Raw genomic sequence first — 24,732 nt, forward strand, 5'->3', positions numbered from 1 at the left:
CTGGCACACAATGCATATGGAAAGGTTTCCATGTGCTACAGTTTATTTTCTTTTCTAAACAGTACAATATAAACTAGAGCATATGTTATTTCATGGATGGCATGGCTCCCAAGTCATGAAAGTTTAGCAGTGTCCGGGGCCCTTAGTTACCACACATTCAAAGCCTTTTTTACTGTTCTGCAACTGTCATCAAAAGCAACTACAGATCTCTGAAGGCCTGGTGGAGAAATGGGAAACAAATATGTATTATATTTGTATACAATAAATTGGGATGGATATCTGTTAGGACATTTATCTGTGGCTATGATGAGAAGTCAGGATTTCAGACAAGCAGTTTGCAGTGGTTACAATTTAAAAAACAAACAAACATTTATTACATTTCTGAAGGCCATTAAATGGGAAAGAGAAATCCTCTTCATCTGCTATCATTTTCCTGCCTTCAGCTGCCCTGACCCTATAGCTCATCCCCCACTCCCCAATGTACGATGCATCAACTCTCTTTATTCATATGCTTCCTTAAAATTCACCTCTTTGGCATGGCTCATGAGCATTAGCCCATAGGTGCTGGAACTAGGGTGCTGGGAGTGCTGAAGTGGTTTCCATCACATACGGGGTTTATAGTTTGGTTCAATGGCTCTCAGCACCCGCACTATACAAATTGTTCCAGCATGCCTGCATTAACTCATACAAGTGTTATCAAGCCTTATCATTCAAACAAAAAAAGTTAGCCTAAAACTTCAAGGACCCTCCCCCCCCCAAAAAAACCCTTTCAACACCCATGACAGCAAAGGAATGTAATTCACCCATGGTGAAGAGGATTGGTGTGCAAGGTCCTCCTATTTAAGCCCCCCACAGGGCCTGAGGGGATGAATACCATCAACTGTGCAGGGGCACATGCACAACCCCTATGCTCTTCAGAAACTGTCTCCATGGCAGCAATACATAGCCCATTGTGGAAATCTACAGGAGAGATTGATTGGTTTATGCATGGGTTTCAGTACGCCATAAAATTGGCACAGGGAGACTGATGTGTGGAAGGGAAGAGCTAGGAAAAGTGTCCTCAATGGCAAAAACAAACAAAAAAATCTTTAGGCTTTGATCCAGCAAATATCATGGGTGAAATCCTGGTCCCACTGAAGTCAATGACAAAGCTCTCATGGACTTCAATGGGAACAAGAATTCACCCTGTGAGCTTAATGTTATTCATGTGATTAAGTAAAGCTAAGCACATTTGCAGGCTTGGGCCCTTATTTTCCATATGTGGGACTGCCATTTAAACCCTTCATTGATGAATTCATAGCTACCACATGCAACATGAATGTGAGTCCCATATGTGGAACAATTATATTCTACCCTTAAGGTGAAATCCTAGCTCCACTGAAGTTAATGGAAAAATCCCTCATTGACTTAATGGAGCTAGGACTTTGCCCTCAGTGTTTATCCAAGACTTCTATGTGAAGCCAAGAAGAGTTTCATTTAAGGGTAGTAACTACAGGGTATAACCTTGCTGTCATTCCAAAAGAGAAATTCCTACTGGAGACTTGAAACACAGAGGACCTTAAGTTATGATCAAATAAAAAGTCACTGAAAATGGTTAGAGTAAAACTGGGTATCCTTGCCCTCCCCTCAGGAGAAAGTGAATTTTTTTCAGAGATAATCTGCTGATCAAGTGCATCAAGAAATAAACTATCTGCTGCCTGATATACAAGATACTTCAGAGACAAAGTCAAATAGCTCTAGTAAAGTTTACAAATAAATTAAATGCAAGGGTCAAGTTCTGCTCCCAGTTCAGAAGAATCCAGTGGCGTTACACTGGATTTAAAATCAGTGTGAATAAGAGTGGAATTCAGTTCCCTGTTGGAGAGAGCACCACTCAAAGCCTTACAAAACTGAAATGAATAAGTTGTACTATTAAAAAGAAGCTACTGTTTTCCATTTTGATGGAGGGGGGAAACAAAAAATTGCATTGTGCATAGAATCCAACCTATATTAATATTATGGCAAATATTTCTAAACGTACAGACCACCAGCATATATCTGCTCTCCTCCTGGGCTTGGGTCAACAGAGTAAAGTACAATAAATCCTTCAGGCCTAAAGTATGATGGGTTAATCCATAGCTATATTGTATGTCACCATAGACTATGAGTTTGCTAAAATATTATGGGCCCCTTCTGAGGTTTAGAAAAATTGGATTCCTTTAAACTGTCATCCAAAGGCAGATTTATTCTTGAAGTTTGTGTGCAGTAACTTACATATAACCGAGCTTTTTGTTCTAATCATGAACATTCAAGGCTTAACTGTTATCATTTTGTGTTTGCACAGTTTAAAAGAACTTTAATGGTAAGCCGAGAAAGATAATTTCTCTTTCTACCCCGCCTTATGCATTTTTTTGAAAATGGTTTTTCCTGCTTCCACAATGACCTATTCAAGTTTAGCATCCCATTTCAAAGCACATAAATAACCAAAAGCAAGTTAATGATCCTGGAGTCAGTCACCCATACCCGCTTTCTCCTGCAAGTAACCCAGTAAGGATTACTCATGTGAATAAAGACTATTTGCATTAATAAGGTTTTGCAGCACTATCTGAATTCTATTTTAATAATAAAGAGCCTGATCCTGAAATCAATCTGAAGTCAAAACTTCCATGTCACTTCTGTAGGAGGAGATAATAATTTATTTCTTCTTGTCGCTGTTCACTGTATTTAGAAGTCTATTTTTTTTTAACTTTGAGTAATATTATGGTCAAATCCTGTTTGCCTCACTTGTACAAATAGTCCCACTGAAGTCATAATGCTGGTTTAGATGGGCAAAATTAATTTGAAGTCAAAGGAGTTGCACCGATTTACACCAGAGAATTTGGCCCAATGGGTCTACTTGCGCCAGTAAAGTGAGCAAGATTAAGCACTATGGATCAAATCCTGCAAACTCTTACCCTCAAGAGCAGTCCAAATGAAATCAGTGGGACTACTTATGAAAATACAAATTTGGAGGATTGAGCCCCATATGTGCCCTTAGTTGTTAAACCAGAAAATAAATTGCCTCATCATGAGCTTCAGATAGTTTTCATGTTTTCATAATAAAATTTATTAAAGGGCATTGTCAACCACTTAGGCTCATTTAAATTTTGTAAAATAAAGTGTTGTCATGAGAGAGTTGGAAGGTTGGAGGTGTGTGGGAGGGGTGAAATTTACAAAACCCGATCTGAATATAAATGCAAAAGAAGTCAATGAAAGCAATTTTGTGTTGCTTATTTTAACATATGTAATGAATTCCCTGAACCTAGGATGTGTGCTTACAGAGGCTTTTATAAGTCTTCAGAGAGAAAGAAATATATCTGACCCATAATGTACATACTATAAATAGCATAATATATACATTCAGGATTACAAACACAGTGTTGCTGCTAAAAGCCAGATTTTCAAAAGGAAGATTTTAATGCATCAATAAATTCATTCTGCTTTGTCCTTTTAATTCGGGACCACACAGATCCTAATTCTTCAACTACAATTTAATTATTGTTTGTCTAAACCTTATCCAAGCTGATACTACTTTCTCTGCATTTCCAAAACACCATTTGAATTTTAGATGCACAGAGTTTCAGGATAGGGCCCATAGTATACAGTGTATATATTACAGTCATTTATTTTTTGAAACAATTTACAGTAAACATTTATTACAATGTAAACATCACAGTTAATTACTAGAATAGCGTTCGTGCTCCACCAGAACATATCATGGGATTTGGAGCTGATCACATCTACACGGCCAATTCTTTGAGGTGCTGAGAAGCCTTCAACTCTCATTGAAATGTAATGGGGAGCTGTGGACATTCAGCACATTGCCGCAGGGGCTCAGCAACTCGTAGTATTAAGCTTTGGGGGAAGATTTTCAAAACGGCAGTTAGGCACCCAACTGCCATTGAAAAACAATAGCTGCTGGACGCCTAACTGCGATTTGTGCCTTTGAAAATATCTCCGTATATCAGCAGCCCGGTTCAATCCAGGTCAATAGTGACTGGCCCAATGAGAGAAATTTGGGACCCCACTACCTCACATTCACTGCGATGCCACACACCTGTTGCCAACATTTGGGAGGGCTGAGCTGGAGACCCTGGTATGTGTCTCTCCTTCCCCCCTATTTCTCCCCACAAGGTCATTACCATCACACAGATGTTCAGCAGCCTTAACTAAATGATTCTTTCTAGTGGACAACTGTCCACATTGCAGTTACCTTCCTTGGCAGCCTTAGCAGAGATGCAAAGGATTGAACAAGCCATGAAGACTGAATGACCTTCTCATCCTTAGAAAGCTCAGCGCTATGAGGAAGTCTGCTCTGCTCGTGATCAAGTGGTACCAGGTCAGTGAATATATCGAGGAGTTAAATCCTCAAGACTGTCAGGCTTCTATAGCTCCTGTTCAGGGTTCAGATACATGGGCCGTGCAGTACAAGGGAAGCCACAGCTTCTGCTGTTGCTGAACTGTTGTTAAACTGAAGAGACATCAGTGTCCATCATGGTCAATCTTCAGTCTTTCATGAACACTAAGGACCCAATTCAACTCATATTAACATCAATGGAAAGATTCCCATGGACTTTAATGGGAACCAAATCAGCTCTTAAACTGACAAAAGAAAAAATAGTGAGATCTGATTCTCTTGAACCAAGACACTGAGATACTATAGTGATGGGAATGACATAAAAGCCTAAAAAGGCCAACGTAGAAATAGTCACATAAATACTGAAATTATTGAAGGAAGGAAAACTGCCAGTATACTAAAATTCACATTTTGCCCATCAATACTTATCAACCCAAATGGCTTGCCAGTATGAATTTTCTGAAAGCTTGCTTCAGTTTCTCTCATTGAGAGAGCTACACCTGCCTTTGGGGCAGGTCAGCCTATGAATAAGATTCACGGAGACCTTTGAAAACAAGATAAATAGAAGACTAATAGAGTGAAAGACATTCCCACAAGTAATGTGGTACCGCCATTCCTCAGACAAAAGGTTCTGCCAAACAGTGTCATCTATTCAAACCACAAAATCATTACACATCCCTGTTTGTCATGCTTTTCTGAATTATGTTTATAGTAGTCTTCTTTTCTGTGTGTCTGTTCACATTCTTTAAATCAACAAAGCATTGATGTTTCATTCCAAACTACAGAAAGGGCATAAAAGGACTGAACTAAAGGGGTTACACATGGTTGAACTCACCACTTCATATATTTTAAAACATGTTCGTAATACATGATAAAAATAAATGTTAATTATGTTCATAATAGTACAATATCTTAACTCTCTAATAATATAGACTATGACCCAAGTCAGCCATGCCTTGGTCTCATGATTAGCACACTAGAGTGGGAGTCAGGCGTCCTGGTTCTTTTTCTGGTTCTGCTACTGACCTACTGTGTGACCTAGTGCAAGTCACGTCACCTTTTTGTGCCTCTGTTTTCTCTCCCACCCTTTGTCTCTCTGGTCTATTTCGATGTTCGGATCTTCAAGGCAGGGACTCTCTTTCAATATGTATTTGTAGAGTGCCCAGCACAACAGGGCCCCAGTCTTAGCTGGTCCTCTGGATGCTACTGAAACACAAATATTAAAATAAATATAATACAAATTTGGGGCATCATGGAGGTGCCAGCGCATGTCTGTGCAGATCTGATTGTAGGAGTGGGACCTATGTACAGTAATTAAATTCCCTAATCAGGGCCAGATTCTAAGAGGACCAGAGAAGCCTCAACTCACATTGAAGTCAGTGGACATTGAGGGAACTCAGTCTCTTGTGAGACTGGTCCTTTAATTCTGCAAAGAATGGCCAAAAAATGCTCCCCAGTTTATGTGCTCTGAGAGGCTCTCTGATAATTTGGGACCATTTCAGGAAATCCAATATTTCATGTAAAATATGCTTTCAATGCCCAGTACTTGAATTGCTTTAAAAACCCTTAAATTCCATTGTCTGTTTCCCCTTCATAACTACATCACTAGATATATTTGAATCTGCACCCTCCATTCAAATGTATGTGACCTTTCTCCTTAATTGGTCCCAGTTTCATATCTACACATTTACATAATTTAGATTTTGCTCCCATCAATATCTTACTGTCACAAAAATATGTAGCCTTTATTGTAAGATTAAATCTCCATTCTCCAGGATCAACGTTTTTGTAACTACCTTGTATGTAATGATGCCTTCTACTTACATGTGATATCCATCAGGAGAGTCCATTGTCCTGCTTGGGGTATGAAATGTTCCCATTTTCTTTCTCTTTTTATATCAGTGGGGGTTTTTTCCTTTCAATGGTGAAGATTTTGTGTGTGTTTGGTTATTTTTTACAGTTATATGGCTCAATATCTATGTATTTTAAGAGACTGTTTAAGAGACTGTTCAAAAGACCAAATAGCAAGTATGAAAAATGGGGACACTTTTTTTTCAGGGGGGGAGTATAGTTGTGTATATAAGACAAAGCCACTAATATCAGGATGGTTCCAATAATATTGGGACATCTGGTCATCCTATGTTCAATATAGGTGTAAGCTCTACAAACTAGTAAGGTGTGGTAATAAAAAATGTCACGGTGAAAGGAAATGGGAGAATATAAAAAGCTCAAAAGGACATGGTCAAAGAAACACCCTCCTGTATTAAAAAAATCCATATGAAACCTGTGTTATAATCATTTAGAACCGCATGGCTTTGATATGGATAAAAGAATGAATTCCAATGAACCTAAAGAACCCACTGGACTTGCTAGTTCTGATCACTGTCCAAAAAGAAAAAGGAACCCAACTGACATCCAGAGAGGGAGTCCACGTAGCTGTTCTTGTCCAATCTAAGATATTACCTCACCCACCTTATCTCTCTAATATCCTGGGACCAATATGTCTACAACAATACTGCATATAAGTCTGTCATATATACCTATACCCTGAATATAGCACTCCCATAACAGTAAATGGCTCAAATGAGCACCAATGTTTTTGTGAGTGGTTATGTACAGTAAAAGTCACCATCTGGCAATTGTTATCACACAGTTACCCCAAATACATTCTATTAAATATTAGGGGTTGTAGGGAGCGTATATTACCGCTTGGCAAATAATGGCTTTTTGATGGCAACTTTTGTACTTGTGTTTTCAATCTCACTTAACAAGTAAAAGACTCAAGGATTTAACACAGAGGTGTTCAAACTGTGGGGTGTGCCTTCCTGGGGGGCATAGAGGAATGTTCAGGGGGGAGGGGACCGCGATGCTCAAGGCATTTTTTAAGTTTTTAAATTATTATTACATAACAAGAACATGACATTGACAATTACACACATTGAAATAGTATGAGTAAACATTTTGCAACTGATTTCATCAGAATGGACTTTTTTGGCCAATTCAAGACTGCAGATGCAGTACACAGGAGTGTGTTACAACGTATTTAAATATAAGCCAATGATCATTTCTATAGCAACAACTACCATCCCTGCCATCCAGTTTCATATATCATATCCTGCCGTTACAACAAGCAATCGTGCAGTGCTTATTCCGCTGCTGTGTTTGATATTTTTTCATATCATTACATGACGAAAAATGGATTGGTACTTATTGCCAAAAGATGGTAGTGTTCTGGAAAAAAAAGGCAGGAACTGGAAAAAAAAATCTACAGAAGCAAGAAGATATGATGACACATATTTGGATTTTGGTTTCGCTTCCATTGAAGTTAATGGAGAAATTAGACCTCGATGTATAGCGTATGCAGTAACTTTAGCAAACGATAGCCTGAAGCCAACAAAATTAAGATGCCATTTAAAAACAAAACATGGCGATCTGGCAGGAAAGAACAGAGATTTTTTCAAAAGAAAGCTACAAGAAATTAAACAAAAAAAATAACACAATGAAAAATATGGTATCCACTCCTGCAAGTGCTCTAAAAGCATCATATCAAGTTGTGTACCACATTGCCTAAAATAAAAAGCCTTACACAACTAGTGAAAAACTGATTCTCCCAGCTGCAATTGACATTTGCAGGATGATGTTTGGTGACAGTGCGGCAGAGAAATTAAAAATTACCTCGCTCTCAGACAACACAGTCAGCCACCGAATCGCTGACGTCAGAAAATATCAATGCACAGCTGATCTCTCGATTGCCATCCAGTTTATATGCAATCCAGTTGGATGAAGCAATGGATATATGAAAAGAAGCTCATTTAATTGCTTACATTGGGTACTCTCACAAAAACATCAGTATTGGAAAAATTTTTGTTCTGCAAGCCAGTTAAGAGGCGTGCAACTGGATCTGAACTGGTTAACATTTTAAACGACTTCCTAACTTCTCACGAGATGAAGTGGGAAGCCTGTATTGGAATCTGCACACATGGAGACCTTTCTATGTCTAGTAGGTTTGAAATTGCTCCACATATATCGTGGACTCATTGTATGATACACCATGAAGCCCTTGCCACTTGAAACATGGATCAGGAACTTACTGATGTTCTGAGTTCTGCTATTAAAATTGTAAACTTTAGATGCAGCCCACAAGGGCATGTCTCTTTGCAACATCTTTGTTGTTTCACATGGAAGTCAGCTTTAAAACAAACAGAAAGGAATTATAGTTTTCCTTAAAGCCCCAGCTCCTGGAGTCAAGTGGACATGTGACTTTCAGCCTTTGTTCTTAAAGAAAACGTAAGTTTCTAGCCCTCGTGGCTGTGGAGAAAGCTTCAAAATATGATCCCAGTACACCCTAAGGCTCAAAAGACAGAAGGCAAATAAAAATAACACAAAATCAATTATTTTTATATAATCTCATGATTTTAAAGCAAAAGTCATGATTTTTGGTGAGCCTGCCACATGATTTTTGAACAAGTTGGCAATACTGCTTTCAGATAAATATTGAATAAATATTTTCCTGAAGGAAATGCACCCCTGAATGACTGGATTATCCAACCTTTTGTAGCTGAGGTAGTGACCTTGTCCTGTCTCTCAAATGACATTCAGGAGAAGCTGATTGAATGTCAGAGTGATAGGACACTGGACATTCAATTTAAAAAAAAATTGGGGGGATTTTTGGTTGAAAGATGGCTCAGAATATCCAGCTTTGTCAACGTGTGTGATCAAAGCTCTTTTGCCTTATGGTTCATCTTATTTGGGTGAGATCGGATACTGTGCGCTGGCTGTGATAAAGACAAAGTACCGTTCGAGACTGGAAGTGGAGGACATCCTCAGAGTGGTGAAACAGGCACTCTCTTCACACTAATTAATAAGTATCTGTGTATGGGAAACCTACAGGTGTAGGTCATTTAATTGAAGTTGGGTTAAAGGTCTCCGTTAGGTTTATGAGTAGGCTATCAAACATACTTTTGCATGTGTCTATTTGTGTCTGGGTTGGGAGGGCACAACCAAAAATTGTAACTCAAAGGGGTGGAGGTCAGCTCAAAAGTTGGAAAACCGCTGTCTTAACACCAAACAAGGTGTATTTAGAATACACTATGAACTACTGTATGATGCAATTTATGGCAAAACATGCCAAAAATATGGCAAAACATTCCAATACCGCCCTTGTTTTCTTTTCAAAAAGCTGACATGTTAACTGGCTTCAGTGTCATGAGGGGCTGGGAGGGACTTGTTAAGTTAGGTCCTCCAGAGAGACTGCTACAGAGGAGAGGAGAGGAATGGTACAAAAAAACCCCACAAGAGGTGAGGGAAGCCTCAGCCTTAAGTGTAATTTTTCCCCAGGACACATTTCACTCCCTCAAGTAAGCATGCAATGTTAGTTGAACTACATAAAACAGGGCAGTTATGCATCAGGAAGATATGCCTGCAGACTTTAGTAAGGAAGCTCAGAGAAAAATACATGTCTATTTTATCCCAAGTTAACCCAAGACCACTAGAGAGAGGGAAAACAACCCAAAGTGATAGGTGCACAGCACTTGTCCCTTCAGATGAGTCACATTAGAAATTTTGCTAATGTGTCCATAAAAGGAAGATCATGCTGTTTACAAGATGTCCCATTGCACGCATTGTTGCTATTTATGCGACGGTACTGAAAATACTGAAGTGGCAGAGAATAACAACAACATTCAGCTTTGTAGAACAAATTGTAGAATGTAAAACTCAAGCCAAAACCTATCAACTGTTGGACATTTCTTCTGGATTAACACAAAATTGTTTATGCTAAGTGCAATTAAAGAGTGGTACAGTACTCTGCGGTATAAATAGCTCTTCAATAATAAATAATCTCTGCATTTTAGGAATTTTGCAAACCTGTGCTAATTGTGGAATATTCCTGGCGAGTGAAGCTCTAAGACAATATTGACAATATTTGCTTATTTTCTTTTCTTATTAGTTTTGGGATTATTTTGGTATGATTTTTTTCCTATGGGGGAAATAAAGTGATCAGTTCACCCCTGAAATAGTTCAGCTATGGATAGTTTAAATGTTGAATGTTTTTCTATTGTTAGGCCAATTTAAAACTATTTGTCTGTGGAGCCAAGGTTTAGTTAGCACAGAAATGCCAAACTATAGCTTTCATTCCTTAAGTGCTTTCCTTTATCTGTGAAAGACTGAAAAATGGCTTTTCAGCTGGCACCAGTGGCTTTGGGGAGTGCTACAGAGCACATTTTTGTAAACTGCTTATTCCATGTTTATTGGCCTCACTGTAGGGATTATAGAAGACCACACAATTGGGTTGATCATTTTCCTTCACATTAACAGACTGAGTTTGGAATGGCAGCAGCTAACCTTAAGGAAACCCAGGCTAATGAATGATGCTTCATGGAAAACTTTTCAACATTAAAGAGGATTCTTGCTTATGGAGGGAACTTTAGAAGTTCATGTCACATTGAAAGTCAATAGAATTTGTGCTCCTAAATCCCTGAGACGTTTTTCAAAAGCTCCCCCGTAGCCACAACTTCATTCCTCAAGACACATCCGGTGTCAATGAGCTGTGCACTTGGATACTTCATGGAGAGCGAGTTCTCTCTCCCTATTGGAGACTATGGAACCAATAAAATAGAGCATCACCAGAGCTTGTAGAACTTCAGAGACTTCTGTAGCCTCCACATGCGTGAGAGGATTTGGCCTATTGATGCACATATGTGAAGTGGTTTTATTCCCTCTTTCTTTGTTCACTGAAATATTTGGGAAATGCTGATCTTTGTTTTGTTCTATCTTTTGTTCCCTACTCACTTAATCATCACAGCATCATGCAGAATCCTAGTATGAAGTTAGAAAAGGAAAAGGCCCATTATTCCATCTGCCAATGGTGGGGTTGGGTAGGCTTCATCTTAGACTACAAAAAACTAAAAAGTAGAACTGTAAAAAAAAATTTAATGGGACAGTTTTCCTTTGGAATATGGTCTTAAAGTTTACAAATCTATGAAAAACTGTGTGTAGCACGTTGAACAGCCTCTGATGTTTTCATGTGTAGCCTGCTTGATCCCCAGAATTAACACTGAGTGGGGTAATACCAGAGGAGCAGCTCAAACATCCAAAGGGGCTGGCCAGGGGCAGGACATTAGCCCTGCAGGGTAGGGGTGGGTGTGGCAGTTACATCACAAGTGCCTTTTGCAGGACCTCAGTTTATTGGTCAAAGGAAGTCAGGAGGCAATGACCTCATAGAGAAACCCTGGACAGGCTGCAGGACAGGTGCACTCTCAGAGGCCCCCGTGGCTTTGCTGCAGCGAGTCTCCTTCGTGAGGTTTCTCCTTGGGGACTGAGAGAGAATTCAGGTTCACGTACGTGAGTGTGACAAGGAGCCTCTTTGGAGTTTTCTCCTTTTCTACAACTAATTTTGTTATAAAACAGACATCCCTGTTGAGAAGGCAAGAACTTCGGAAAGTTTTGGTACCTATTCAGCCTGATCCATCTGGTGCCAGCCATACTCTAGGCATGAAAAACACTAGGTTAAGGTGGGAGAATTTTTTTCCCCCCACCTAGGTCTTTGTCCCTTACAATCACTGGGGACACTGGGGTTTGTCATTTTTGGTTTCCCTTTTCCCTGCTTCCCTCCCTCCACTGGAGAGGAGGGGGTTGCTCTGCAACCTTCATTGTGGGAGGCCCTCAGAAAGAGATGGGACTGGAAGAGTGCTCTGACCATGATCCCCACTGGTGACTTGAGCTATCCTTTGGACAATCTGATGAGAACCCTCAGCCTCCTGCCCCTCAGAGTCTCAGTGCTGATTGGCTGAGCTGGGGTTCTAGTGACATGGAGGAGACTCAGGACTTTGTTGTTTTCTTTTAAGACCAAGCAAATAAGCCATAACCAATCATATACTACATGAATTTTGCTGCTTCTCTCCATTAATTTTCCCTGAGCATTTCACGATTCTCTCTAATGTTCTAGTTCTTCTAAAATACTTGCTGAATAATTACAGTAACAGTTGTTGGTCTGTAGCTCATTTGAGATTACTTTATTCGGATCACTCAGTATATGAAATTCAAGATTGAGGGTTAGTTTGAAAATCAGGAATCCTGGGTCCTATTCCCAACTCTGCCACTGATTGGCTGTGTGATGTTAGACAAGTCCCTTTATCTTCATCAGCCTTAGTTTCTCCCTCTGTCAATTAGGGATAACAATCCTCTCATTGCTACCTCATGGCGGGTGGAGATTGGGGGGCTGTGAAGATCCGTTTGAGTGTGTCACTGGTGTCACTAATAGGAGTGTCCTATCACATTGAGTCATGGCAGATGATGATGTAATGAAGTAGAACCCCCTTTATCCAAACATCCATTATCTCGGCTCTGAAATATTAACCGAACAACCAGCGCACACAGGTCCAGAAGCGGGCGATTTCTCTGGTGGCCACTAGATGGCGGTGCAATCTCACACTTTCCCATTCTCCAGATTATCCAAATTTTTGATCAACCCATCTGGCCCTGGTCCCACTTCGATTCGATAAACGGGGTTCTGCTGTATAAGAGCTCAAATATTCTATTTTATTTGTATTTTATTATTTTTAAATCATTAAGAGGAGCAACTGCTTAGCACAGACTGAAACATCTTATCTAGTTTTCTAGATGAAAATGTCGCCTCCTTGTGTGTGATGGGACAATTTAACACTTTGTGACAAACATGAGATGGTTTTCTTTTGCAAAAAAATATTTTTTGCAAAGAATTTTCATCCAAATCAATTTATGATTTCCAAACAACAAACTTGTTTAATCTTGATGAGATTTTCCCACAGAAAACTGTTTCAATGAACATTTTCCGACTGTCTCAATTCCTGGGCTCAATCCCTGCCTCTGGGGGGTTTGTCATCTGTTGGTTATAGCAAGAATGAGAACTGTTGGCTTTTCTCTCTGTCTCTGCCACTGCCTTGCTGTGTGACCTGGGGTAGGTCATTTCCCTTCTGTACCTCAGAATCCCAATCTGTCCACTGTGAAGAGGGACACTTCTCTAACTCCTGGCCGTAGTGAGGCTGGGTGAAATAAAGGACATTAAATCACTTTGTGGTGGAGAAAGCGTTGCTGTTTTTTGAGTGCTTGTTCAGGTCAATTCCAATCAGGTGTGTGCGCACGCACATGCACAGTAGCCGGAAGATTTTTCCCCTAGCAACAATCGTAGGGTCAGCCTGGGCGCCTCCTGGAGTCACGCCTTCATGGCATCCCCTATAGAGCCCTACCAACCCTGCACCCCCCTCACTTCCTTCTTACCACCGGTGACAGTAGCTGGAACTTCCCCTTGCTCTTCTCTTGCTTCGGCAAGTGGATTAGCAGTACTCTATATGCTCTGCATAGTTAGTTTCCACTAGTTTAGTAGTTTCCTTATAAATTTTAGTTACAGGGGGTTCCTCCCACCCGTTTCCTCCCCCATGTGTTACTGGGGAATGCCGCGATTCACGGGCTTTAAGACTTGCCAGATCTGCGCTAGGCGCATGCCGAAAAGTGATTCCCCCTCCCCCCCCCCCCACCTCCTGCTTAAGGTGCCTTGGTGAGGGTCACCAGAAAGTCCACTGCAAGATCTGTTGGGAGTTCCAACCAAGAATCATCAAGGAGAGGGAACAGCGTCTCAAAATCCTCCTTATGGAGGCAGTCCTCCGACCTCAGTCAGACCCAAGCATCGTGGATCCTGCTCCCAGCATGTCGTCTTTAGCGTGAAGTGCTCCGGCAACATCTTCAAAGGACCTGGCCCCAAAGAAAGATGCCAGCAGGGAAGCGAGGCACTGTCATGCAACCTCTCAGGGTCATTCAAGCCTTCAGCACTGGTCCCAATCGCCAGCGCAGAAGAAAAAGAGGTTGGAGAGAGGTTGATCTCCCTCGGCAAAACCCAGGGAGCAGCCACCAGTGGCACTTCAGTCGGGTCACGACTCAGGACTCAAAGTGGGGTCACGTTGATTCCTGCCCAAGCGAGGCAGTCGATTCCGGGCCCATCTCACTCACCGCACCCATCGGAGCATCTACTGCTCCCATCCACCCCTGAGGCTTTTGAGGCAGCACAGGATCTATTGAGGCTCATGGTGCCGGTCTCGCCACCAAGACAGGAGCACGTCCCGGCACCGCAGGTCCCATCTCGACACCCCATGATCTCTAAGGGAAGGCCGGTGATGATAGCACGCCGATCCCCATCACCTCGGCAAGCTTCGCCATCCAGAGAGCGTAGTCAGTCCCCTACTTCTCGACACTTTACCTCGAGAGGAGCAGCGCCACTCTGGTCCTCCTACTCGGAGTCAGACTTGTACCGCTCCAACTATAGCAGGAGCAGAAGATCCTTCTCATGGCACCATAGGTGGTCCCGCCTAATGCAGTAGGCCCCTCAGTGGCAAAATCCACAGCAGTGGCCTTTTTGGACTCTGTGGGCTTTCCATCAAGCCTAGGGTTGAAGCCAGGGATCCCGCTCGGGTGCAGCTTCAGTGGCCTCTGTGACATCCATCCCGCCAGTGCTTCAGGTGTTAATGCTGGCACCTGCAGCACACTGCTCGGCACCGGTACCGACTGCGGCACCACAACCGACTACTTCAGCACCGGGGGTATCAGTGCCCCCCCATTGCAGCCTCAGTGCAAGACACACCCATGGCTCCGATGACGGCACCAGCACTAATACTGCTTCCATCACTGGCGCCAGCTACCACGGCGCCCACAAGCAGCAGAAAACCCTCTACAAGAGCTACATACCTCGCCAAGTGGAAGAGATTTTCAATCTGGTCAGCGCAGCACCATTCGCCCCCGATGCTAGCCTCAATGCCACTTATTCTGGACTACCTCCTCCATCTGAAGCAGCAGGGGCTTTCATTATCATCAATAAAGGTGCACTTAGCCGCCATTTTGGCCTTTCACCCGGGCGAGGAGGGCCGCTCTGTATTTGCTAACTAGATGGTCAGCCGGTTCTGAAAAGGACTTGACAGGCTATACCCTAACGTCCGCCAGCCTGTCCCTGCCTGGGACCTCAACCTGGTCCTCTCTAGACTCATGCCCCCCCCCCCTTTGAACCGTTAGCGACATGCTCCCTGCTCTACCTCTCTTACAAGGTGGCGTTCCTGGTAGCAATAACCTCAGCCAGGAGAATGTCTGAACTCAGAGCCCTACCATCAGAGCCTCCTTACATTACGTTCTATAAGGACAAGGCTTAGCTAAGGCCCCATCCTGCTTTCCTCCTGAAGGTTGTTTCGCAATTTCACATCAACCAGGACATCTTTCTCCCAGTCGTCTACCCTAAACCACATTCTAGCGGCAGGGAGCAGAGGCTCCACTCAGTAGATGTTCGCAGGGCTTTAGCTTTCTACATCGAAAGAACAAAGCCATTGAGAAAATTGGTCCAGCTGTTCATGGCAGTGACAGACAGAATGAAGGGCCTACCCATGTCTCCACAACGCATCTCGTCATGGATCACGTCCTGCATACGCGAGTGCTACAACCTGGCAGGGGTTCCCGCACCCCCGATCCACCAGGGCGCAGGCCCCATCAACAGCATTCCTACTCAGGAAATCTGCAGAGCAGTGACGTGGTCCTCCATCCACACCTTTACCACGCACTATATGATTACCCAGCAGGCCAGAGACGATGTGGCCTTTGGACAAGCAGTGCTCCAATCAGTGGAAGATGCTGACCCCACCTCCTGAACTTGGGCTTGTAAGTCACCTGACTGGAATTGACATGAACAAGCACTCGAGGAAGAAAAACGGTTACTCACCGTCTCATAACTGTTGTTCTTCGAGATGTGTTGTTCATGTCCATTCCAATACCCACCCTCCTACCCTTCTGTTGGAGTAGCCGGCAAGAAGGAACTGAGGGGGTGCAGGGTGGGCAGGGGTCTATATTGGATGCCATGAAGGCACAACTCCAGGAGGCGCCCAGGCTGACCCTACAGTTGTTGCTAGGAGAAAAATCTTCCAGCTACTGTGCACGTACTGTCCAATGGGAAGAGGGACACTTCTCTAACTCCTGGCAGTAGTGAGTCTGGGTGAAATAATTAACATTAAATCACTTTGTGGGGGAGAAAGGGTTGTTTCAAGGTGTTGAGCACCAAGGCATTCTAAAATGTCTAGTCTAGGGAAACAAGAAATGGTCAGGCACAAATTTTAACCATTGTCTTTCTTAAAGCTCATTCACGGATATGACTCCCGTTATTTTAGTCACCTGGGGTTTTTTGCTAGGGGGAGAGAAGAGGTTCCTGACTCAGCTTTTGTGGTCTTAACAAACTAGGTGCTTTATACCAGTTCTCTTCTTAGATCCTAGAAAAAGAATGACAGGTTTCAGAGTAACAGCCATGTTAGTCTGTATCTGCAAAAAGAACAGGAGTACTTGTGGCACCTTGGAGACTAACAAATTTATTTGAGGATAAGCTTTCGTGGGCTACAGCATCTAATGAAGTGGGCTGTAGCCCACGAAAGCTTATGCTCAAATAAATTTGTTAGTCTCTAAGGTGCCACAAGTACTCCTGTTCTTTTTTTAGAAAAATAATATCTTCATATACATTAACAAGATAGCACCTATGTTTAGGGAACAAAATGGACCCAGGGACTTACAGACTAGTCAGCTTCACTTTGATACCTGGAAAGACAGTTTAATAATTTGTTCCAGTATCAGTTTGCAAACATCTAGGGTTATAAGAATTAGTAAGCATGGAGTTGTCAAGAAGAAATCATTCCAAACCAACCCAATTTCCTTCTTTGTCAGGATTACTGGTCTCGTGGATGCGCGGAAGCAATAGACATGATATATCTTGGTGTTAAGTCTTTTGATGCAGTCCCACATGACAGTCTAATAAGCAAATTGGGGAAATGTGGCCTACATGAAATTACTATAATGTTGGTACACAACTGTTTGAAAGACCTTACTTACAGAGTAGTTACCAAAGTTTGGCTGTCAAAATGAATTGTACCTACTGGGGTTCTGCAGGGGTCAGTCCAGGGTCCAGCACTATTGGATATTTTCATTAATGATTTGGCTAATGGAGTGGAAAGTGTGCTTATAAAATTTGGAGATGACACCAACCACTTTGGAACAAAGGATTAGAATTCAAAACGCCCTTGACAAATTGGAGAATTGGTCTGAAATCAACAAGACACAATTCAGTAAGGACAAGTGCAAAGTACTTCACTTACAGTTCTGCAAAGAAAAGGCAAATGCACAACTACAAAATGAAGAGCCTGCTATCATCCTGCTATGAATCCTTGCTAATTACCTGCAGTGGGATGTGAATGAGAGAGGCCAGGATATGTGTTTGGGGTCTCACCAGTGATTTACAAAGAACCACCTTGCTGTCCTGTGGCAGGTGTAGCCCCAGTTTCCCTACTCTGACCCATGACTCTCCCTTCCTTTGTAGGCTCTGCCCAAGGTCTTAGCAGAATCCTCAGTTACAGACAGGCTCCAATACATCTTGGAGGTGAGCCCGATGAGGAGGGGTAGGGAGCAATTTTACCTTAACACTCGGGAGGACTGGAAAGGAGAGACCAGAAGATACATTTTCCAGTCTGTCCACCAAGGACTTTAGAGCCAGGGAGGGGCAAGGGGTCTGAGCTGTTCACAAATCAGGAGTACAGAGAGGATGGGACTATTCCCAACAGTGAACGTTGTCCCAATCTAGAGAGACAATGACAAGTTGTGACCTGCAGGATACAAGCATTGTCCTCCTGGGTGCAACAATCCCCTTCTAAAGCTCTACGATCACTGAATCAGATATTTCACCTGAGCACAAAGTCTCACTCCCTTGGAGATGCGGAGGGGCTCATTTGCACAGCACGTGCACCTGCCCATTGACTCTGACCTGACTCCTTCCCCCCACAGCATGTCAACTTCTGGATCAGGTCCAGAGTGTCCCAGGAGAGAGCCAGGGCCATAAGGAGCCGCACAGGCCTGCCCCAATTCACCATCACCCTACCTGAATTTGATTTAAGTGGCATTGAAGGCAGTACCACCAGCAGCAGCAGTGCAGAATAAGAGCGGCTGGCAAGGAGGTGAGGAGCCGCGGCTGGCGGGGTGTTCCAGGCAGCGAGGAACAGCAGCTGGCAGCGCGGCCAGCCAGAGCAAGTGCTCAGATTGCGGCGCACGCAAGGTGCCTTCTTCCTCGTCTGCGTGATGAACTCACATACCACTCTGAAACCTGTCACATAGATGCACCTCTGAACCCTGGGTCCTCACTGACCAAGGACAACCACTGTGAGTGGGGTATGGTGAGGGAGCAGAGAGGGGCATAGAAAAGGAACTGTTGGGTGTAGAACTCAAGAACATGAGGCGGAAGGCACTGCCCCACACACTCTGGGGCGGGTGTCCTGCTCACAGTTTTATGTTTATGACTCTTGCTTGTGGTATTTTCCCTAATTAATGTCGGGTGACTTCTCTCCTTTCATTAAGTTTCTTTTCTACACTCAGACTCTGTGCTTGCGAGTGGGGAAGTATTGCCTCTCAGAGGTGCCCAGGGGTGGTATGTAATTTTACCAGGTTACTGGATGGGGGCTCGAACCAGTGCTGTGTTGTATTATTGAAAAGGAACCCCTAGATATTGAACCCGGCCCTGGTTACTGCCGGCTCCACCTGGCAGAAGGGTAACATACATCATCCAATTAATCCCCTTTCCAGGGCACTAAATACGTCCAACAGACAACTGGTTGCTATGGACATTATATGAAAATATAGGCCTGCGGGCCAAACTCATCCATATTCACTGGCTTCCTTAAGACCTCTTGGACCAGGAGTGCATGAGGAGAAATAAACAATAGAAATAAATGCTTAAAACCTAGTTTAAGATACTGTTTTTATTAAATGTCTGAAATAGTGAAAAATAGGGGAATGGAAATTCATAGTATATTGCTACATTTTGTAACCAGAACTAGCTATTATTATAATAGTTTCCAAAGTTTTCCATGTGTTGTCAGCCAGTTTCTTATAAATGATAGCTACTGTTAGAGCATAACACATGATATTTTTTCAAATAAATAAACTATTCTATGGGTGGTTTTTGTGCGTCTTGGACGCACGAGTAGAAATAAGATCAAAAACCAAATTATTACAACCATCCAAATGTATGAAATAGTCCCTCCTGGAAATATGGGCCTACATTTTCCAAATGAATTTTGAGTACATCAGTTTTTGGCTGCCTGATATGACACCAGAATATGGCCTGAGTTTCAGTGTGCATGAACCTACTTCCATGCTCAGCCTTTTCTGAAAAATCAGGCCCCATTAAAGGTGTCTAAAGAAATTAGATAAGTATGTTTGTTGAAACTGGTACCTCTGAACCTGAGAGTTTTTATAAGGTTCACAAGTAATTGACATCCCTACTCAACAACTCTAACCAGATCGGTTGGATGATCAAACATTCCTCAAAGTATTCCTGTAAAAATGGCATCTTTCATGACAATTCTAATTGAAGCCATGATGCTCCTCAATAAATAGGGCATTTAATACATCCTCTCCCCCCACCCCCCGCCCACTGATGTCCTCTATGTGTTTACATAAAAGATATAATGATAATACTAACTAGACTACAGTGATCCATATACCTCAACCCCAACCAGGAGAGACCACCTCTTGTGAGCAAAGGATAGCTTAATCTCCATGCGAATTCAATCCCTGTCTTCTCTGCTGAGGCTGGCCGGATGATACCAATTAGTGCCTCCTTTCAAGTTTTTTTTTTTTTTTTTTTGGTACATTTGGAACAGAACTCTGACCAGTGAAAAGATGTCAAATGATACCTTTTGGAATCTAGAGACATGGGGTAGATATAAAACAGAAACCTAGGAGTTAAAAATAACTATATCTAATTACTAATCCTCAGAACCACCCATTCCCTGCTAATCTTTAGAGACATTTTAAAACCACACTAAAGCACTCCAGGGCAAACATTATCCTTATAATCCTGAAAATACTCAACTTTAAATCGTATCTAGCAAATGAATTAAATGTATAACATTAGCACACTACGACACTTCCTTACATGTCTTAAAAATTAGCAGCTTGCTAGTTCTTTTGCTAGAATTGTTACACTAAATAAATGTTTCTACAGTACATAAAATGCTATTTGATTACACAGACATCGAGCAAAAAAAAAAAAAAGTCATGACAGACTTCAAAACATGCTGAAAGATGAAAAAGAAAGAACCATATCTAGATTGTGATGACATTTCTGAGGACATGCTCAGCATTACTCAAGGCCATTGATATTATGTATGGTTCATTTGACTGGCCGGAGTCCAGATAGCAAAACCAGAATTTGCAAACATCTTTGTTCTCAATGTAATGTGGAACCTGCACCACATTTTAAACTTCATTTTGTCAGAGAAATGTGGCTGAAGTAACGACTGGCATAATTCCACTGACTTTAGTGGAGATGATTCAACAATGAATTTGGCCCACTTAGTCAAAAATATAAATCAGATTATAAATCCTAATTTTGAAAAAAATCCTTTCCTTTTGTTTTAGGAAAATGAGAATTTATTAAATAAATGAATGCATGTGAATTCCTTTTAGTCCCAAATACACAAAGCCAACAAACCTTTTATTTATACACAAAAAGAGCAGTAAAACCCTTCCATATTTCTCATAAAAATAGTAAATCTCTCAGTTTCTAAAATCTATGTTTTCCCTAATGTTGAAATGTGCAGGCAAGCACAAGTCTGAATTCTACACCCTTCTCTGCACTGGCTGCAGGAATTATATCCTGATCTCTTTCCTGATGCAAAATATTAACCTTTTCCAAGTACATTATACAGTAATTAAAAACAGGTCTAGATCATTTATCAATCAAGATTTCAAAGACATTATATTGGGCAGATGTTATTTCAAGCTAAGATGAAAGCTTCACATTATCATGATCACAATTTATGCACTATATGGTTCTATAACCACAGCTAAACTCAGGGAAGATTTAAAAATTGTGGCTTTGTTTGAAAAAGGAGAACTAGTTCCCTGCTTGCAATTAGTAGGTGAAAAGCCAGCAGAAGAATTTCACTGATACATGCCTCTTTGAAAAGGGATCTTACATGTGTACTTGATAGGCTGAAAGTGAACCAAGGAGTCTCCAGAGAAAATGAATGAATAGTGGTTGTAGCTGAAAAATGATCATTATACCTCAAGGGAATAAATCATTCCAAAATACAATTTCAGAGTAGGATGACCAATAGGCTACAGCAGCCAGGAATACAGATTTTTTAAACTTGGGCTCTCTGACCTTTTAATTTAAACCACAAATAAGGAGAAGATGAAGAGTGCCCTTCAACTCTGGAAAGCAACATTAAAAATAACTATAGTGAATGCCGCTCAGTAGGCTATATTAAGTCCTTTGAAGTGAATACATTTCTGATGGTTGTGCTTATAAATGATGTATCTAAATGCTAGCATTACAGTCAAAGCTAATCCAGCCACGATATGTTCATTTAATTATCAGTTCTTCTGATGATTTGATTTTTCCCCATTTGCTGGGGTGATTCCTTATGCACTTAGAGACAGTTGAAACAAAATCTGTCAGAGGAAACATATTCCAAAATGGCAGGGTAGCCTTACAAAACTGCCATGAAAATTTGCCACCCTAGATGCAAAACTTGCTCATCCTTACTATGATAATGACAATAACAATATTTTATTCACCTGCCAAAATAAATCCTTTAGGTTGGATGAGATGGTGAGTAGAACTTTACAAGCTCGTGGTACAGAACAGATATTGTTGAATGAATCTTTATTGACTACTTATAAATCTTACTCTGATGACATCCAAGACAAAGCCATTTTATATGATGTCACTTCACCTCTCTTCCAATTGTATTTGTTTCATTTTCAAAATCCACTATACCTATCATTATTATGCCTTTGTTTTTTCTGTCTCTCTTTGGCCCAATGCATAATTAGTTATACAAAATGGAACAATCCAGAGAAATGATAAACACCTTTCCCCACAATAACCATTGGCTTAGTTGTTAGCAGGGCCGGCTCTGGCTTTTTTGCCGCCCCAGATAAGACAATCTGTTTATGATGTCACAGATCTTGAGTTGTTTCAAGGTTACCATGTTTCTTTGGTTTGCCACATATTCCATTTCTGCTGGGCAAACACACAACCAACCTGTTGTCACTAGGGATGGGAGAGCCTGGAACAAAGCCCTGCTTCTACAAGCTTCTCCAAAAAATTTTACTCTCAGCACATGAAAAATTTCAGGCACACAGTTTGGGCTTCGGTGAAGTAATGTGGTTAAGGGAGGGTGGGGGCAGCAGAATCAGGTGTACAATGGAAAGTTAATTACACCAACTTCAGGTTATTTTATTTAAGGCACCTTATTAAGTATTATTTGTCCACAGCATACACTTTTACACTTCCTACAGACTTCTGAATTTAACATGACATTAAAATGTTTAATGTATTTGGTATTTTAAAATTCAGGAAGTTCAGACCTACTAAAATTATGGCTTCTTGGTCCTTATTCCTCTAGCTATTACTATAGTGTCCATGAACCTGTTACTCAATGGAGACCCAGAGGGGCCACCCCTCCAGAAACTATATGGCCAAACAAGGAAATGCTGAGTTAAATCCTGACTGGGGTCTTTCACCCCCACTGTGTATCTGACATTTCCATCAAGTTACAGGGTTGAGTGACAAGAGATTTAATGTTTTGTAATGAGAAGCTAATTTTTCAAAAATTATATTGAGGGCAAGGGGTCTATGTAACAGGGCGCGTCAATGAAAATGCCACAATGGTGATATCACATCCAGGGTCACTAAGATTACCACCTACAGACGTCCCAAAGGTGGAGACTAAAGAATGAATTTCATACATCTAGTTATGAGTTCATGTTACAGAATGCAACCACATGTTGGCACTCAGGTTGTGGAAGCAGAATCCCTAGAAATGTCAGAGAAAAAAAAGACAGACAGACGGTCAGACAAATACACACATAAATGTGCATTTTACATTTTCAAAGAATAGTAAACAAATATCTTGCTTTCATGAAAGCAAAATAGTTGTCCACCTGCATCTATAAAAACACCCTCTTATATACTGGTGCGTGCGCAAGTCTGTATGTGTGTAAACTTTTATTTTGTCTTACAAGAACACATTTTGAGATAGGTGGGTGGAGACTCAAATGGGAATTGTAATTCCCCTTAATTGCTTTAGCCTTAGTACAAGGCTTGTTTACCTGAAACCTGTAGAAAAAATAGTGGTGGTTGCTGACGGCAAATTAAATTCATGCATATTCCAACTGCCTAAGGGTAGAAAGAATTATTCTATTCTCACACACAAAAAGCCTTGACCCAGGGATTACATTCAAAAATTGGGGTCAAATGTGCACCAGCTGAGTTAATTTATAAAGGCCTAGCCTGTCAGAAGAAAACCCAAGAAAAGTATGACAAAAAAGAAAGTCCAGGAAAAATCCCAGATTTTTACAATAGCTTCAGGTGAAAATAACAGCTGCTACAGCAAGATAAAACAATATAGCCAAGGAACACAGTTGAGACTAGGATGGTATAAACATATTTTAGATAATTTTCAAGTTCACTTGAACACTTCCTTGTGAAATTTCTTAATTAAACCAAACCTTTATGAGTTTTGCTTCCAATTAATGCTGCCCCAGAAGCTTTCCTACAACAGTTCACTCACCCCATCATGCAGCCCTCCAGTCAAACCAAGGATAGCCAGAAATGGGTGGTCAGGGTTAACTAATGGAATGGTGGTGGCAGCTGCAGGGAGAATGCACAGAACACAGAGAAAAAATTGAGTTTGTAGAACTAGATGATGTGTAAAGGCAAGACAGAGAAGGACAGCCCAGGAGAAGGAATTTGGGATTGCCTCCTAATGAAGTAGTAGGAATGATGGCCTAGTGCAATGGTTGGCACTCTTTTCAAGTTGGTGACTGCTTATTCTAACTAACTAATCACTAACTCGCTCACTCAATCCCGCACAACTTCCTTATATTTACTCTAAAAGAGTAAAAAAAATCTTTCAATGATAAGTCTGTATTATTTATTTGTGTCTGTGTTTTGAGAGGTTAGCAGAGAATACTTGACATTTAAAGGCAAGAATGTGCAAGGAACAAGGGGAGTGAGGTTTTCTTTGCTTTAGATTGTAATAAGATTTGCAATGCCTCAGAACCCCAAGTTGCTAGTTGTAGTTTAGAATCACTGGCCTAGTAGAAGGGAAACTGGATTAGGGTCTCAAGAAACCTGGGCCTTGTCTATACTACCACTTAAGTCTACATAAGTTACATCACTCAGGGATATAAAAAAAACCCACCTCCCTGAGCAACATAATTTACATCGACTTAACACGTTGTCTACACCATGCTAAGTCGGCGGGAGATGCTCTCCCATCGATATAACTTCCACCTCTCATTGA

The sequence above is a fragment of the Terrapene carolina genome, unplaced genomic scaffold (assembly GCF_002925995.2).
Source record: "Terrapene carolina triunguis isolate 2854851 unplaced genomic scaffold, T_m_triunguis-2.0 Scaffold68, whole genome shotgun sequence".
In the NCBI taxonomy this organism is placed as follows: domain Eukaryota; kingdom Metazoa; phylum Chordata; order Testudines; family Emydidae; genus Terrapene; species Terrapene triunguis.